Source organism: Onychomys torridus, unplaced genomic scaffold (assembly GCF_903995425.1).
Source record: "Onychomys torridus unplaced genomic scaffold, mOncTor1.1, whole genome shotgun sequence".
NCBI classification, from domain to species: domain Eukaryota; kingdom Metazoa; phylum Chordata; class Mammalia; order Rodentia; family Cricetidae; genus Onychomys; species Onychomys torridus.
Window position 1 is genome coordinate 1,299 of NW_023411741.1, and position 15,873 is coordinate 17,171.

General features: G+C 47.5%; 1 pseudogene; it reads right to left on the bottom strand.

Moving 5' to 3' along the window:
• Nucleotides 1-13,956: 13,956 nt before the first annotated feature.
• Nucleotides 13,957-15,297, bottom strand: LOC118575332 (annotated as a pseudogene).
• Nucleotides 15,298-15,873: the final 576 nt, after the last annotated feature.

A 15,873-nucleotide genomic window follows, 5' to 3' on the forward strand; every position in this document is an offset into this window, starting at 1 on the left:
AAAACTAAAATAAAGTATAAAAGGGCCACTGAGGGACTGCTGCATGAGTTAAAGACCTTGGGCCACAGAATGTTGGCTAAGAAAGCCTGACTTTGTACATAAGAGGCTTCCTATCTTGATACGTGTTGAGGAGAGGCAAAAGAAGCCAGTCTCAGAGTAGGATTGCTGCATCCTTCAGATCCCAGCTCCAAAGACTAAGAGGCAGGTTCAAGTGTCCCTAGGTGTGGTGGATAGGTATTGCTGCCTCTGGATACCAGAGTTTGTGGAAATACAAGACCTCCACACAAGGTGGGGAGGTCACTGACCCCCTCATCTGGACAGACCCTAACCAAGAGGCATTTGGAGCTTTAAAAACAGCTCTGACTTCAGCTCCAACCCTAGCACTTCCAGATGTCTCCAAACCTTTTCATCTGTGTGTCCACAAAACAAAAGACATTACAAAAGACATTCTAACCCAAACTTTGGGGCCATGTAAATCCCTGTGACATATATTTTCAAATCTTTGGACTCTGTAGACTAAGGATGCCACCTATCTAAGAGCTGTGGGTGGCTATTAATCTAAAGAAAAAACAAAACAAATCAAGTTAACTCTAGGTCAGGATCTTTACACACACAGCATCCCACACTGTTGAGGCTCAATCTCTGAGGAACACCAAAAATGCTGGCTGTCTAATGGTCCATGTGACTCCAGTACTTGGCTCCAATCTTAGGCCACCTTCTAGTCTGGTTTAAGAAGCCCACTGCCTTCAATCCTGCTACCCTTCTGCCTGATTTCAATACACAGGTCCTCATCCATGACTGTCATAAGATGAAAGATGAAACAGTTACTTTAACTAAAAATGTTTTTAGCCTTAGCCAGGTCCCTCAGTCCAGAGAGTAAAACTGATTGACATGTCCCAGGTTCAGATGGGAAAAAGGAAAGTTCATCACATACATGAACAGTCACTATGCTTTTACTACTGTGCATGTCCACAGCATGATCTGTAGAAAAAGATGGCCTCTCACATCAGGGAAAAAGGCATTAAAAACAAACAGAACATCTTGGCTCTCCTAGAGACTATTTGGCTGTCTCCTAGGAATACTTGTGGTCATGTTTTCTGGTTTACAGTGATTGTTGACCATGTTTCTTTTGTCAAGTTCATTTGCCCTGAAATCTGTCCCCTTTTATTAGCATGACTTTAGCTAGTCAGGCAGAGAACATCACAGTGAGACCATGAAAGCGTCCACACCCACACGAGCTTCAAGCTAGCTTATGGACCCTCTGCAGAGTACCGAATAGACTGGAGTGCTCACCGCCTTGAACAGTCTCTGGGTTGAGCAGCAGGATGGAGTTGCAGACTCAAATGCTTGGAGAAGTGGAGTAGGGGTCTCTAACCTTGGGTCTGTCCCACCTGAACATCCTGAAGATCTGCCAAATGTCACTCAGAATGGCTGTCACTTAAAAGGTTTCGATGATCTAGAGGTAATTTTAACCCAATGGAATGTGACCTTGATTGCAATGGGAAACATTAGCTGAATGAGCTCTCTGGGGAGTTGTGTGGACACCCCGCATCCTCTAGTGGAGGGGTCAGCTGCCAAGATGTCTGGTCACCATGGTCACCCTAATCACAGTCCAAACACTAGAGAAGAGATGTGGCCCCAGCAGGGCATTCACCTCTCTGCTGGTCTCCTTTTTAAGAGGGGCTGGAATCTTCCTAATGTGCATGTGATTTTGTGGCTTCTGAAATCATCTTCCTAGTCAGGATAGACAAAACTCCCATGATGCAAAGCACAGGGAAGAGAGTAAGCATGCTGTGTTGATGGCCCTGGGTTCATTCCTGGGAGTGATGGACAGCTACTGCTCCCAGATGATTATAGTCCTGGCCACTTGTAGCCAAGAACATATGAATTGTCTTTGCTCACTAGGGAACAACCTGGCCCTAGTTAACAAGTGTCATTTCAGGAAGATTCCAAGTTGTAGATCCAAGTGTCAATATAACTTCTCAGTCTTTGTTCTATGACCAATTGTAGAACTGCACATGATGGGAGCCAGAAGCCTAAGTGACCCTTGACATACATGACACCATATTTGAGCTCCTCTCCTCTTTTCTTAGATCTAGGCCTTGCTTAAGTCTCCATAACACCGAAACCTCTTCTCACAAATACCAGAACCTCTTCTCAGAAATCAGGTGACTGTGCTGCAGTTAGGCAAGAGTAGATAGATAACCCCCAGAGCAACATTCCCTGCTGGCTGAACAACCCAGGATTAAAGTCCACTCCCTGCTAGCACCCCCTTTGCCCCTGTCTATACCTAAAGAGGAAAATAAAATTTTGGAGCTTGATCACACATCCTGCCTTGCTCTCATTCTTTGTGTCTCTTGTCCCTCTCATTTGCCGGCCCTCCCTTTAGGTCCCTGTTGAAGACCCCACTGGCTAGGGCATGCACATATGAAGAACAGCGTCTAATCCATGAATGTAATATTTTGTGTCGAAGCACAGATAACTTTGCCCTCAGTTTGCTGCATGTGTGATCGATCGTCAGGAGCATCAGGCACATTTGCTGAGTGAACCCAGTAGCTTTTGGATTAAACCAGAGTGAGATGACCCAGAAGGTTGGGAAATCACATCAAAGACTTTCTGCTCATTATTGTGAAAGTTGTCTACAAAGTTCAGTCAAGGAGAAAACCTGGCCTCGAATCAGTAGATTCCTGAGTGGGAGAGGGGACTGGTTATGAAATTCACATCACCAGGAAGCTCTGCAGCAAGTTTTAAAGGTACCGTCCAGGCTACTCCCCCCCCCACACCCCTGAGTTAGAAGACATAGGAGAGTTGGCAGGTGTCACTGTTATGTCATAGGAAAGTCTCAACTCCACTGCAACCAGTGTGGCAGATCACCCCAGATATACAGAGCCACATCATCCAGCCAGTCCACTTCTGAGTCAATGTACAGAAGCAACAAGGAAAACAGAGACACAGATGCATGTCCATTCTCCCACATTCATAGCGACTTGATTGATCCCTGGATGTCCATAGTGAGAGAAACAGAACTGAGAATGTGGCAGTGTGTCGAATGGAAAAATCTTTCAGCATTAAATGGGCAGCAAATTCTGGCCCACACACAACGTGATGAAACCTGGGACATTAGCATAAGTCAAATAAGCTGGACATGGAAAGAGAGATGCTACATGTCTCTTTCCAGAGTACTATGGGGAAGTAAGATCCTGCAAGGGAGGAACCAGTAGAGGTTGGAGAGGTTGTGGAGAGAAGTTTTACATAAGGGTTCATGTCAGTCCACATATCAGCTGATCTGGATGGTGGAGATGTTGCTTACACAGTAAGAATGCTGCTGACATGCTACACACACACACACACACACACACACACACACACACACACACACACACACACACCTGAGAGTTCTTACAGTGGTGGGGAAATGTATATTTTACCACAGCTTCAAAAATCTACTACTTTATTCTTCTCTCATACAATACATCCTGATCACAGCCTCCCTTCCCCCCCATTCTCCCAGTACCCCCCATACTTTCCCTCTCCCACAGATCCACTGTTCCTCCTCTTCCCTTCAGGAAAGAGCAGGCTTCCCAGTGATATCAACCAAACACAGCATAACAAGATGCAATAAGACTAGGCACAAACTCTCATTTCAAGGCTGGAAGCAACCCAGTAGGAGGAAAGGTTCCCACAAGCAGGCAAAAATAATCAAAGACACCCCAACTCCCAATGTTAGGACTCCACAAAAACACCAAGCTAAACAACCATAGCATGTCTGCTGAAGACCTGGAGCAGACCCATGCAGGCTCTGTTATTGCCGCTTCAGACTCTGGGAGCCCCTTTGAGCCCTGGTTAGTTGATTCTGTGGGCTGTGTTCTCCTGTGTCCCGACCCCTCTGGCTCTGACAATCCTTCCTCTCCCTCTTCTGCAGGGTCCCAGGAGCTCGGTCTAATGTTTGGGTGTGGGTCTCTACATGTGCTCCCATCAGCTGTTGGAGAGAGCTCTCTGATGACAATTGGGCTATGACACTGGTCCTGTGAGTATACAGACTGTCATTAGGAATCAGCTCACTGACTTTTTTTTTTTAAATCAGTTGTGTTTGGTTCTACCCTAGGTCTGTGAGCCATGTAGCTTCCAGTTCCTGCCCATCCAGGCAGTGTAGGGCGTGGTCTCCCTCCTGTGGTTTGGCCTCAAGTTAGACCAGTCATTGGTTGGCCACACCCACCAACTCTGAGCCACCATTGGCCCGCTGCGTCTTGCCAGCAGGACAGGCTGTGGGTCAAAGGTTTGTGGCTGGATTGGTGTCCCAGTCCCACCACTGGAGCCTTGTCTGGTTACACAAGATGGCGGGTTCAGGCTGCACATTCTCCATTACTGGGAGTCCTTTCTAGGGTCACCCTCATAGGTTCCAGGAAGTTTCCACTGAACTAGGTTTCCACTCTGCCACTTAAATGCCCACTTATTCCAGCCGTCTCTCCTAGTACTCTCTCCCTTCACCCCTCCCTCCCACCTTCCCCACCGCTCCTTTTCCATCCCTCCCTGTCCCCAAATCCACAACAAATCTAGTCCATTTTCCCTTCCCAGGGAGATCCATGCCTCGCTCCTAGACCCCTCCTTGTTACTTAGCTCTCTGGGTCTATGGATTGTAGTGGGATTATCCTTTATTTAACAGCTAATATCCACTCATAAGTGAGTACATGTCATGTTTGTCTTTCTGGGTCTGGGTTGTCTTGCTTAGGATGATTTTTTTTTTTTAGTTCCATCATTTCCCTGCAATTTTCATGATGTCATGTTTTTAACAACTGAGTTATACTCCATTTGAAAATGCACCACATTTGCCTCATCCCTTCTTGGGTAGAGGGATATCTAGGTTGTTTCCCGTTTCTGGTTATTAGAAATAAAGCTACTATAAACATAGTTTACCAAGTCTTACATTTTTCTAAATCCAAACTTGTCTGTTAAAAATGATAGTGAGACCATTGAACAGCTTGGGAGGCGCCAGGCATTGGGGCCCGGACCTGACCTTAGTGCATGAGCTGGCTGTTTGGAACCTTGGGCTTACACAGGGACACTTTGCTCAGCCTGGAAGGAGGGGACTGGACCTGCCTGTACTAAATCCACCAGGTGTAAATGAATCCCCAGGGGAGTCTTGGCCCTGGAGGAGATGGGAATGGAGGGGAGGGGCTGGGCTGAAGGTGGCAGGGCGTGCGGGAGGGGGGAGGACAAGGGAACCCATGGCTGATGTGTAAAACACAAATATAATAAATTTTTAAAAAGGGGTAAAATGATAGCTAACGTGTGGGGGGTCTGGAGAGATGGCTCAGAGGTTAAGCTCTGACAAGCTCTAACAAGGCTGTCACTCACCATTGCTGCTCTTGTCAACAACCAGGGTTCATTCCCAGAACCCACACAACAGCTTACAACCCTCCTTAACTCCAGTTCCAGAGGATCCAGCATCCTCTTCTGGCCTCCTCCAACATCAGGCATGCATTCAGTGCATCCACAGACATGCAGACAAAACACCCACACACATAAAATATAAATAATAAACAGATCTTTTAAAGAAACATTGGCAATGTTTGACTTAAGAAAATTCATAGGAGAAAGCATGGTCCTGCTGGGCACCATGTCAGATGGAGCAGGACAAGGATGCCCTTACACATGCTTGGGCAGTCTGCCCCAGGCTCTGAAGAGAAAACACTGTCCTGCTCACTGCCTTGCAGTGCTAGGAATCAGGTATTATTATGAGGAACAGTGAATGCAGTGGTATGGGAGAGAGATAGAGATAGATAGATAGATAGATAGATAGATAGATAGATAGATAGATAGAAAGTGGTGGGTGTGTGTGTGTGTGTGTGTGTGTGTGTGTGTGTGTGTGTGTGAGAGAGAGAGAGAGAGAGAGAGAGAGAGAGAGAGAGAGAGAGAGAATTTCATTTCTTGTCGACAGAAACATATCCGAAGAGGTAAGGAGTAGGTTGAGGTGAGCAGCTTGATTGCCATCCAGGGCCATGGCCATAGGATAGGGCTGTACAGGGTTGGCCCCCTGCCACACACAGGCTGCACCACTAGGAAAAACTTACTGGCTGTTACTGGCTGAAGTACTTAGGAGAAAGGGTTCTATACCTCCCCCAAGCTTCACAATAGAGCTGCCCCTGTGAGCCTCTCCTCTGCCATGTGGGAAAGTTGCCTTCCTCCCCTCACCCTGTGCCACCTGCAGCAGGTGGGGGAGCTGCCCAACTCCTCACCAGCTGCTGCACTTTCGAGAATGGACCCTGTACCTTGCCTGGGCTGCCCAGTGGAGTTGACCCTGTAGACAGGGACAAGGGTGAGCCAGCCATTAAGGCTAAGATTGGGATAGCTGGTACTGCCTACTCATCTGGGGTGTGGTGGTGGGGATCTAGAGAACACAGTAGGGCTGGCCCTGGTGGTGTAGGTGTGAGAGAGCTCATCTGAGGGCATGAAATCAGGAGAGCTGGCTCCATCCCTTGCTTCTTGCTACAGAGGGTGAGCTAGCTAGGGTAACCCTCACTCTGGTCCTGAGGACAGGGGAGAGCTGGCGGGCTGACCAACCATTCAGCTACCCTGGCCCAGAACTATGGCTTGAGTTCACCCACTCCAACATCCACCCCATCTATGACCTGCTTGAGCTTCAGGATCTCCATGACACAGGGCAACAACAGAATATCCAAGAGGAGTCCCAGTGAGGTCCCAGCATCAGTACTGTAGCAGAAACCAGAGGCCCTGAACCAGACCAATGACTCTTTACAATGAGCACTTGCAAGTAAAAATATTTGGATAAAGGGTAAAATGTCTGACTCTGTGTCACACTACAGCTTCCATAAAGAGATAGATCTACCTACCTACCTACCTATCTATCTATCTATCCATCCATCCATTCATCCATCTTTCTATCCATCCATCCATCCATCCATCCATCCATCCATCCATCAATCTATCAATCTATGTATCTATCTATTTTTTCTCTTAAATTTTATTTTAGTGAATTTTGTGGGGAGGTTGCAAGAGCAGAGCGTAGATACAAAGGGATGGAGAGATCAAAGGGACCGAGGTGCATGAAGTGAAAGACACAAAGAATAAACAAGAAGTTTTAAAAAATAGAAAAAGGGGCTGGAGAGATGGCTCAGAAGTTAAGAGCACTGTGTGCTCTTCCAAAGGTCCTGAGTACAATTCCTAGCACCCATCTGTAATGAGAACTAGCGCCCTCTTCTGGTGGGCAGGGATACATGCAGACAGAATACTGTATACATAATAAATAAATAAATCTTTTTTAAAAAATAGAAAAAGAATTTTATAGATGCTTCAGAGACAGTCCTGGTATGTAAACATCTACTTCCTGGTTTGCAAATGAGAAAATTACAATTAAGAACGTTACTGCTGGGGTTATATCCAGGTGTGACTCCTGTTTTCTTCTTTGTTATAAATCAGTCTTAGTCTCCAAAGGGAGAGAAATACTCAAACTGTCAAGGGTTCTGAGAATGTGATTTTCATCCCTGCGTTTCCCCTGAAGCCTAAGATGAGTCATGACATTTTAAATACCGTAAGATCGTTGCCCATTCCCACCTGGCCTTGAGGATAGTGGACGTAGTGTGGGTGGTCTGGCTGGGTCCCCCATGAGCAACTATTAATGATGTCAACCATCCACATGTTTCTGAAGCCCTTTGCCTTGTCTAATGGGGGTGGTAATGTTGCCTGAAATGTTGGCATCAGAGACAGTGTGTGTGCCAATCATTCAACCCCTGGCATGATGGTCCAAGAATTGCTTCTCCTGATCCTAGCTTCCCATGTTCTGAGAACTCCAAGTGTTACCTGAGTTTTCCAGTGTCTACTTACACTGGATCAGGGAAGGAACTGGTGACAGACCATAGGAATGGTCCTACCTGAGCCCAGCTTAGTAACTAGGCTTATTCGGGTTACTCACAGGAGTATGTTTAAGGGGCTGCTTATAGGAGAGTGGGGAACATAAAGACAGCTGTCTCACAGGACAGCCATTCCAGCATGGGTGACAACTCACAAAAGTTGTGTATCTGGAGATCACTGTACAAGTTTTGGGTGGGCCAACAGAAAGCTTCATTCAGAAATGATAGCTACACGGCATTCGACCCCTTCCCCCAGCTGTTACATTGTTTGTTCCCTCCACATTCCCATAATGTTCCCTGAGCTTTGAAGGGGAGTAATATAAATGAGTGACGACTCACTTTTGATTACGGTTGTGCACAGCCCCACTTTGCCACTGCCATGGTCACTTGTTACAGGGAGCTTGGCTGGGTATCAGCCTCGAATGGATACTGCCCAGTACATGATTTTTCCTTCACACTGTCCAAGGCTAGAAAAGCCATCTACAGGTGTGAACACAAACGTTTAGAAGTCAACTAACAGGAGCATCTCATCTGATTATCAGAATGAGAGATTTATCCTTCCCCGGGGCAGTTCCATGTTGGATATCTCTCTTTTCCCTGGAAAGGACCATCTAAGGATGTTCTCAGAAGACTCCTCAGAAAGTCCTGCTGGATTTCATCTCCCATGTGAATGAATGGAGAACATGCCAACGTTTTTGTCCTCTTCTCCACCACTCCTCATCACTACCTGGCCCAGAGTCAGCACCTCTGTGTATGGCTATTCATTTGAGCTCGGCTAGATACAACAGGCATCTCGGGGCAGCGTGGAAATCTTTCTTATAAGGGTAATGAAACCCATGAGCGAACAGCAAGTCATCAGTTAATCAGAATGACAGTCTGAAGGGCCATTCTGTTTCTGTGTCCAAATTGACAGGGACACCAGGAAAAATATCATCCTTGAAGCTCTCCCAGGGATTGAGAAGAAAACAAGAAGTCATCTTGTGTAAGAATGATGCTGTTCAGCTGTTTGTCTTGGCCCCTCTACAGTTCAGCCTCATGCACATCTGCACACAGATCCCCGAGCTCAGTCATTCCATAAGAAGGAATAGGTCTGAGCTCCGCTCAGCCTGACAGAAATGAATGTCTCAGGGTAATTTAGCTGTACCACAGGTAGCAAAGTCTGGAGGAAATGGGTCTCTGTGGAGTGAGAAGTCAACATAGAAACACAGCAGAGGACTTGCTGTCTGACAGCTTGAGAGAAAAGGTCAGGATAAAGAGAAGTCAGGGAGCCCAGGGGAGCCAGCTGGCTAACACAACAGACCTGATTATGTCCAGGGATCCAGCTCAGCTTGACTGAAGCCTCACAACCATAAGAAAGGTCACGAATAACACTGACCTGGTTTCCAGACATGGTTCCTGCAATTTCAGTGGCTCATGGGCCTTTACAACTATACTGCAGTGCTGTGAACGTTAGAAATATGCTTGGCATCCTTGCTGTCAGCTGAGATAAGAGGAGGCACATTCTTCCTCTGATAAATGTCACCATTAACCTCCCTCTGGGCCAAGTGGCAGAGCCACCAGGCTTCCTGCTGCCATTGTCCCTGGAGTGGTCCACGGCTCCCTATTAAAAAAAAAAAGTCAACCTTTGCATTCTCTCCTCCTCCCACACAACATGGAAGCCTCAGCAAAAAGAAGAAGAAGGAGGAGGAGGAGGAGGAGGAGCAGAGGAGGAGGAGGAGGACGAGGACGAGGACGAGGAGGACGAGGAGGACGAGGAGGACGAGGAGGACGAGGAGAATGAGGAGGACGAGGAGGAGGAGGATGAGGAGGAGAAGGAGGAGGAGGAGGAGGAGGAGGAGGAGGAGGAGGAGGAGGAGGAGGAGGAGGAGGAGGAGGAGAAAAGTGGGAAGACCATGTCCCTAACAGACTTTCTGGCTGAGGATGAGGGGAGGTGAGTTGGTGAAGGAAGCACCTTTGACCCCAAACCAGTCAACTGGACTAATGAAACAGATGCTCTGGCAGGATGTGCCCATACACTAGTTAGTAATGACAAGGATGTGCATCAGGCCCCTCTGATTGGCCGTTCCACCCTGTTCACTGCTCCATGCACTGCTAGGGAACACAATGTCAGCTAGAGTAGTCTTCCAAATTGTTACGCTCTACTGTTTCCCCAAGGAATCTGCCCTACGATGATGGGACAGACAACCTCCTCAGGAATTCTCCAAAGGACTAAACATCAGTGCAACACACTTACCTCATGAACTCAGCAATCCAGACGGGTTGAAAGGCTTTGGATGTGCTGACTTGGAGGAGCTGGGTTCTGTGCTCAGTACCCTCAGTCTCAGTGAGTAGTCTCTAGGAAACAGAAGGCCTGGAGGTGTTTTGCTGGAGGATAAAGACAGGATGACTGTTCTTTGAATACCTGGTAGAAATCAAGATTTTGACAAAACAGATGCAGACTGTAGGGCCAGGACCAGCACACACATCTTTAATAACCATCCAGCTCAGAGAGGCAATGATCTCTTGGCGACAAGTATTGATATGATTAAGATTGAGACCAGTACTGGGATGGGTTTTGGGTACTAGGATATGCATTGGGTACTGGGATGGGCACTGGGTACTAGGATGGGCATTGGGTACTAGGAGGGGAACTGGGGTACTAGGATGGGCATTGGGTACTGGGATGGGCACTGGGGTACTAGGATGGGCATCAGGGTACTAGGATGGGCATAGGGTACTAGAATGGGCATTGAGTACTAGGATGGGCATTGGGTACTAGAATGGGCATTGAGTACTAGGATGGGCATTGGGGTACTAGAATGGGCATTGGGGTACTAGCATTGGCATCAGGGTACTAGGATGGGCATTAGCCAGAGTATGCATGACAATGGGGCTGAGATTGACAGATTCCAGAGGCTGCAGAGTCCATGACTGAGGCTGCGACTCCTTGACAGGCAGAAGAAGAACATTTGGTAGTGGAATCTGTAGGGTGATGACTACAGAGGAGTCAGGGGCCACCATGAGACCAGGAAGAGAGACGGGATGACAGGGTATGGAAACCCAGAGATGATCTCTCTCTCAGAATGATTATGGATGTGATGATAGAGGTATCCCCACATGACCCAACCCAGGTCAAAAGCCTCAGAGTACTCCTGAGGAAGAAGGCTCCTCGTTGAGCACTTCCTGGTCCGGCTGAGTGGATTCTGTGGAGGAGCAAAGACAGTTGACACAGCTGCTGGAGAAGGAAACGGAAGAGCAGCAACAGAGAGGGCAAGAACAACTGCAGCCTCAGCTGGGTGAGCCAGAACTGGACCACAGGTCCAGAGGAGGAGGGGAGAAGAGGAAAGGGGAGCGGGCATGTAAGTGGGGCAACTCCAAGGCATTTCATCTCACACACCAGAAGCCATGGCCTGAGGAATCACTGCTTTTCTCAAGGGAGCCATCTCCGACATCGTTGATTCCTGCTTCACCTTTTCCTACTGCCCTCCCCTCTGGAGTTCAGAGCATCTCAGCTGATGGACTGGGGTGGTGATCAGGGGTGTGTAAATAGGGGGATTTGAGCTGCAGTCCTTCAGCCTTGGCTTGGGTGTTTTCAGGTGTCCATTGTAAAAGGACTCCAGACCTTAGCACAGCTGACCCCATGATGGAAGCCCCACCATTCAGGTCATAAAACTCAGCATGTAGACAGCACCCCCTGACAAAATGGAAACAAAGACTTAATCCAACAAAGTCTCTAGTTCTCAGAAAGTCTCTAAATGCATTAAATTCTCTTTATTTACTTGTGTAGTTTTGCTCCTGATTAACTGTTCTAACTGAAGTATGTCAACCCAGGATATGGTTTTTGTGCTTAAAAGCTCACCCTGAGAAAGTCTCAGGGCTACACTGGGATACTGAACACCCAGTGTAGTCACTGGCCGGCCTGTAAAGACTTCTTATTGGCATAAACCCATGTCTGAGTGGTCCCCTCTGGTGGCTACCCCACAACACTGTAAGTTTCCTTTACTGGAATCACACACCAGTGCTCTGGTCTATCATGAGACCTAGATGGTGTGTGGTTTTCTGCTTAGGAGATTTGGTTTCTTGACTTCCTTCAAAAGTAGAGAATAATGGGAAGAGCAGTTGAAGGTGTTGGTTTCCCTGGCAACACTGTAGCTTGACCTGTATGCTTTGATGTGCACTGCTGTAGGCACCAACTCCAAAGATGGCAGGTGTTCCTGTTGCAGGAAGTCAGGGTACCTGCAGGAAAATGATTCCCTGGTCTCCTGTGTGAGCCCTAAGCCTACTGTGCAGGAGCGATGGTTTAGTGTGCTGCTGCAGTGGGCATAGCAAACCACTTATCCAGTGGACTTGATGGCCAGTAGCTAGAGAGTGGGCTTTTAGAGAGATACCCGTGGTTGAATGCGGTCATGGACAATGAAAGGCAGTTTGCCCTCTTTGTCTATTTTTCTTCAGATAATTGCATCCAAGAGAAAGTGGTTCTATCCCTCTCTCCCACTTTGCTCCTCTGTTAAAATAAAACAAGGGTTGACTGAAGCTCCTGAACATATGTGAAACTTGTACAAAGGTGTCTTCTGTGAAAATGACTCACAATCTGTAGACATTACTTAGGAGATGCCTTGAGTTGGAAAATCCCATCCTTGGGGTTGAGAGATTTTTGGCTTTCTCCAAATAAATTGACTCTTTAAATATAAAAACAAAGATTACAGCAGGGTCATGCTGACACTGTCGTCCATTTGGTCGCATGTCACCATCTCTTGTGCTGCTGGTTGTTTCTTATTACAGTTTTCCCCAAAGGTCAGCAATATTTATTTAACCAAATTTATAGATACCAACACCAGCTGTACCAATTCCGCCTTTGTCCATCAGGCAACTCCCATATGATGATGGAGATGCTGAGGAATGTGGTAGTGACCGCACAGTGGGTAGAGCTCTTGACAAGTGGCCAGCCCTCCCTACATCTCTCACTTACTTCCTATTCTTCAGCTGACAGTTGCCAAGGATCACAGGCTGAGTCTCATGATCCGAAACTAGCTGATTAATCCACCACACAATTTGTTTGACCGTACTCAAACATGGCTTTCTTCTCTCCTCAAATCAACTACTGACCCAGCCTGACACATGGTGAATAGTTTTAATTTCATTGGTCCATCCTGTCAGCTTGTCCCTTTCATGGGCTGGTGGCTTGTCAAGAGCTCTACCCACTGTGGGGTCACCACCACCATGCTCTGCATCATCCTCAGCATATCCATCATCATATGGGAGCTGCCTGATGGACAAAGAGGGAGCTGGTACAGCTGATGCTGGACAGAAAGGACTGTGGCTCACAGCACATCGTCCTGTGGGGAGGTAGGCTGTGGAGCCTCCTTCTCCAGCCCTTCTGTTTCCCTGGCTTCTCATCACCAGCACAGCCCTCTCTGTTCATACCCACAAACCACTGTGTGGTTTTAGACCCATCCCCACATTCTCTAGTCCTCTCTGGTCCCTTGGTTCAGGCTGCTGTCACATCTTTCTTTGATGCTCAGTCCGTCCATATTAACTATACAGTGAGACACAGAACTACACACTGCTCAACACTTGGTTCTGTGGACTCAATCCCACACTCTCTGCTTTCCAACCTTCACTTCTGGTGCTGTGATAAATACCTGACAGAAGCCAGGGAGAAGAGAAAGCTTTCATTCGGCTTACAGTCCCAGGCTGTCTGTAGTCCATCACTGTGGGGAAGTCAAGGCAGCAACTCAAAGCAGATAGCTCAGTGCATCCATGGTCCAGAGTAATGAGAAATGAATTCACTCATGCTTACTGGTGCTCAGCCTGCTTTCCCTTAGACAGTTTAGAACCCATACCCAGAGAATAGCGCCCCCCATGGAGGAGGAATTTACCCACTTCATTTAGAATCATGCAGAAAAATCTTTCCCAGACACGTCCACAGGACAGCTCAAGCTAGACAATCCCTCACTGAAACTCTCTTCTGACATGATTCTAGATGGTGTCACGATACAGTTAAAACTAACTACCTCAATCCTCTTCTAACAAGATGTCTTGGTGCCTCAAATCTGTCCAGATCATCTCCATTGACCTCCATGTAGCTGGGGGAGGCTGTCACAGGCACCTAGAGGGTCTTGTGGATCTGGTCAATCTCTCTCAACTTCTCCTCCAGCTCCTGAGCCAGGGCCCGCAGATCTTCGGCCGACTCTGATTTTGCTCCATCATATAAATGCATTGAGTCCCTTACAAGGCAATGCACATCCAGTGCAAGGAATGCACCCGCAACAGCGGCACCTCTGATTCTGCCTTTTTTAGTCATTGCCAGAGCAGTGCCCTCAAAGACATTCTGCATCTGGTTAGCTCGTTGGGCAGGGATTCTTCTAGTCATCATAAGGAGCTTGGCATTTGCCACTAAGTTAGGGTTGGCTCTGGCTGCCCTAATGGCATGAATGCTTTGTCCTAAGGTTTTCAAATTATTGCAGAGACCATAGGAGCTTTTAGAAAGTTTGAACGCAATCTCTCCCAGGACAAGAAGCGTCTTCATAACGTCCATGGTGTCTGACATCAGGCACCGGCTTCAGCCTCATCTGCCCACTTGCTTGATTCTCCACAACTACAGTGGCAGCACCAGTCACAGTAGCCACTGCCCCCAGCCCCAGCCCAGTGGCTGAGAGCAGCAGACTGCCGCTTGCTGTCACAGGAGCCAGAGCTACACCCAGGATGCCCAGGACTCCAGAGGCAGTGCTGGTGGAGTTGGTCACCAGGTTGGAGATGGTACAGGCTCTGTGCACCTGGTCAAGGGTGGTCAGCCAGAGCTCGGAGCTTCCTGATGTTTCCCTCCAGCTTCCTTTTCAACTCAGGAAAAGCTTCCAGAAACCTCTTCCTGTCCTGCAGCTCTTGTTGAAGCTGCTCTTTGTCCTCCAGGGCCGGGAGCCCTAGGAGCAGCTTACACAGTGCAGCTTCCTCATCCCTGTAACAGAAGAGGTCAGTGCATCAGAAAGAAGGCTTGTTTCACTGTAGGATGACCTATCCCCTTCACATCACAGACTTGTGTTATAGATCCAATGGGAAGGTATTTTACAAATGCAGGACTCTGCACTCCACAGGAACACTGATGATCACAGACACTCCACGGTTCTTAGTCCATAGGTGTCAGTGTGTGAAAGTCATGTGAAGACAGACATTAGTGGCATGGCCATGACAAAGAAGCCTTCACCCAAAGTCTGTGCCCTCACTTCCAAATATTTGCCCAGTGGGAACTCTGTAGATGAGCACAGGTATGTGGGATCAGAACAAAACTGGGGGCATTCTGGGGGTCTAGGGGAGATGACCTGGACAACCCAGCCTCTGCCACCAATACCTTCCAGGCGTCATCTTTGACCAACAGGAGCTGCAGGTCTCTTCTGCTTGCTGAGTCCTGCAGATACTCAGTGACTTCCTGGATGAAGTGTCTCCTCCTCAATACTTAAGAAGAAATAGAATGAGGTCAGAGGACAGCATGGCCGAGTTTTAAATTGCAAAGTGTGTGTGGCATTTAGCAGACAAGGTATTTAGCATCTGCCACTGGGTACCTGATGGAGTCAGCAGTGCTAGGGAATGAGTTGTGATCTTCATTTCATGTATAAAAGGCGGTATGGCAGCAACCAGTTTTAGACATGAGCCTCTAGGAAAGTGAGGTAACAACAGAGTAGGTGATGTCACAAATCTACATCCCTATCATGAAAGCGTGGTGCTGATAACAAAAAGAATAGACACCATATATATAATGTCATCTATCATTTACCATTCTATCTATCTCAATAGTTCTAAATCTTCCTAATACTGTTATCCTTGGATACTATTCCTCATGTTGGGGTGACCCCAACCACAAAATTATTTTGGTTACTAATTAGTAACTGTAATTTTGCTATTGTTAGGGATCATAATACGAATACCTGTGTTTCCTGATGGTCTTAGGTGACCCCTGGTGAAAGGGTTGTTCAACCTCCAAAGTGATTGAAGCCCACAGATTGAGAACCGCTGATCTATCTACTTACCTATC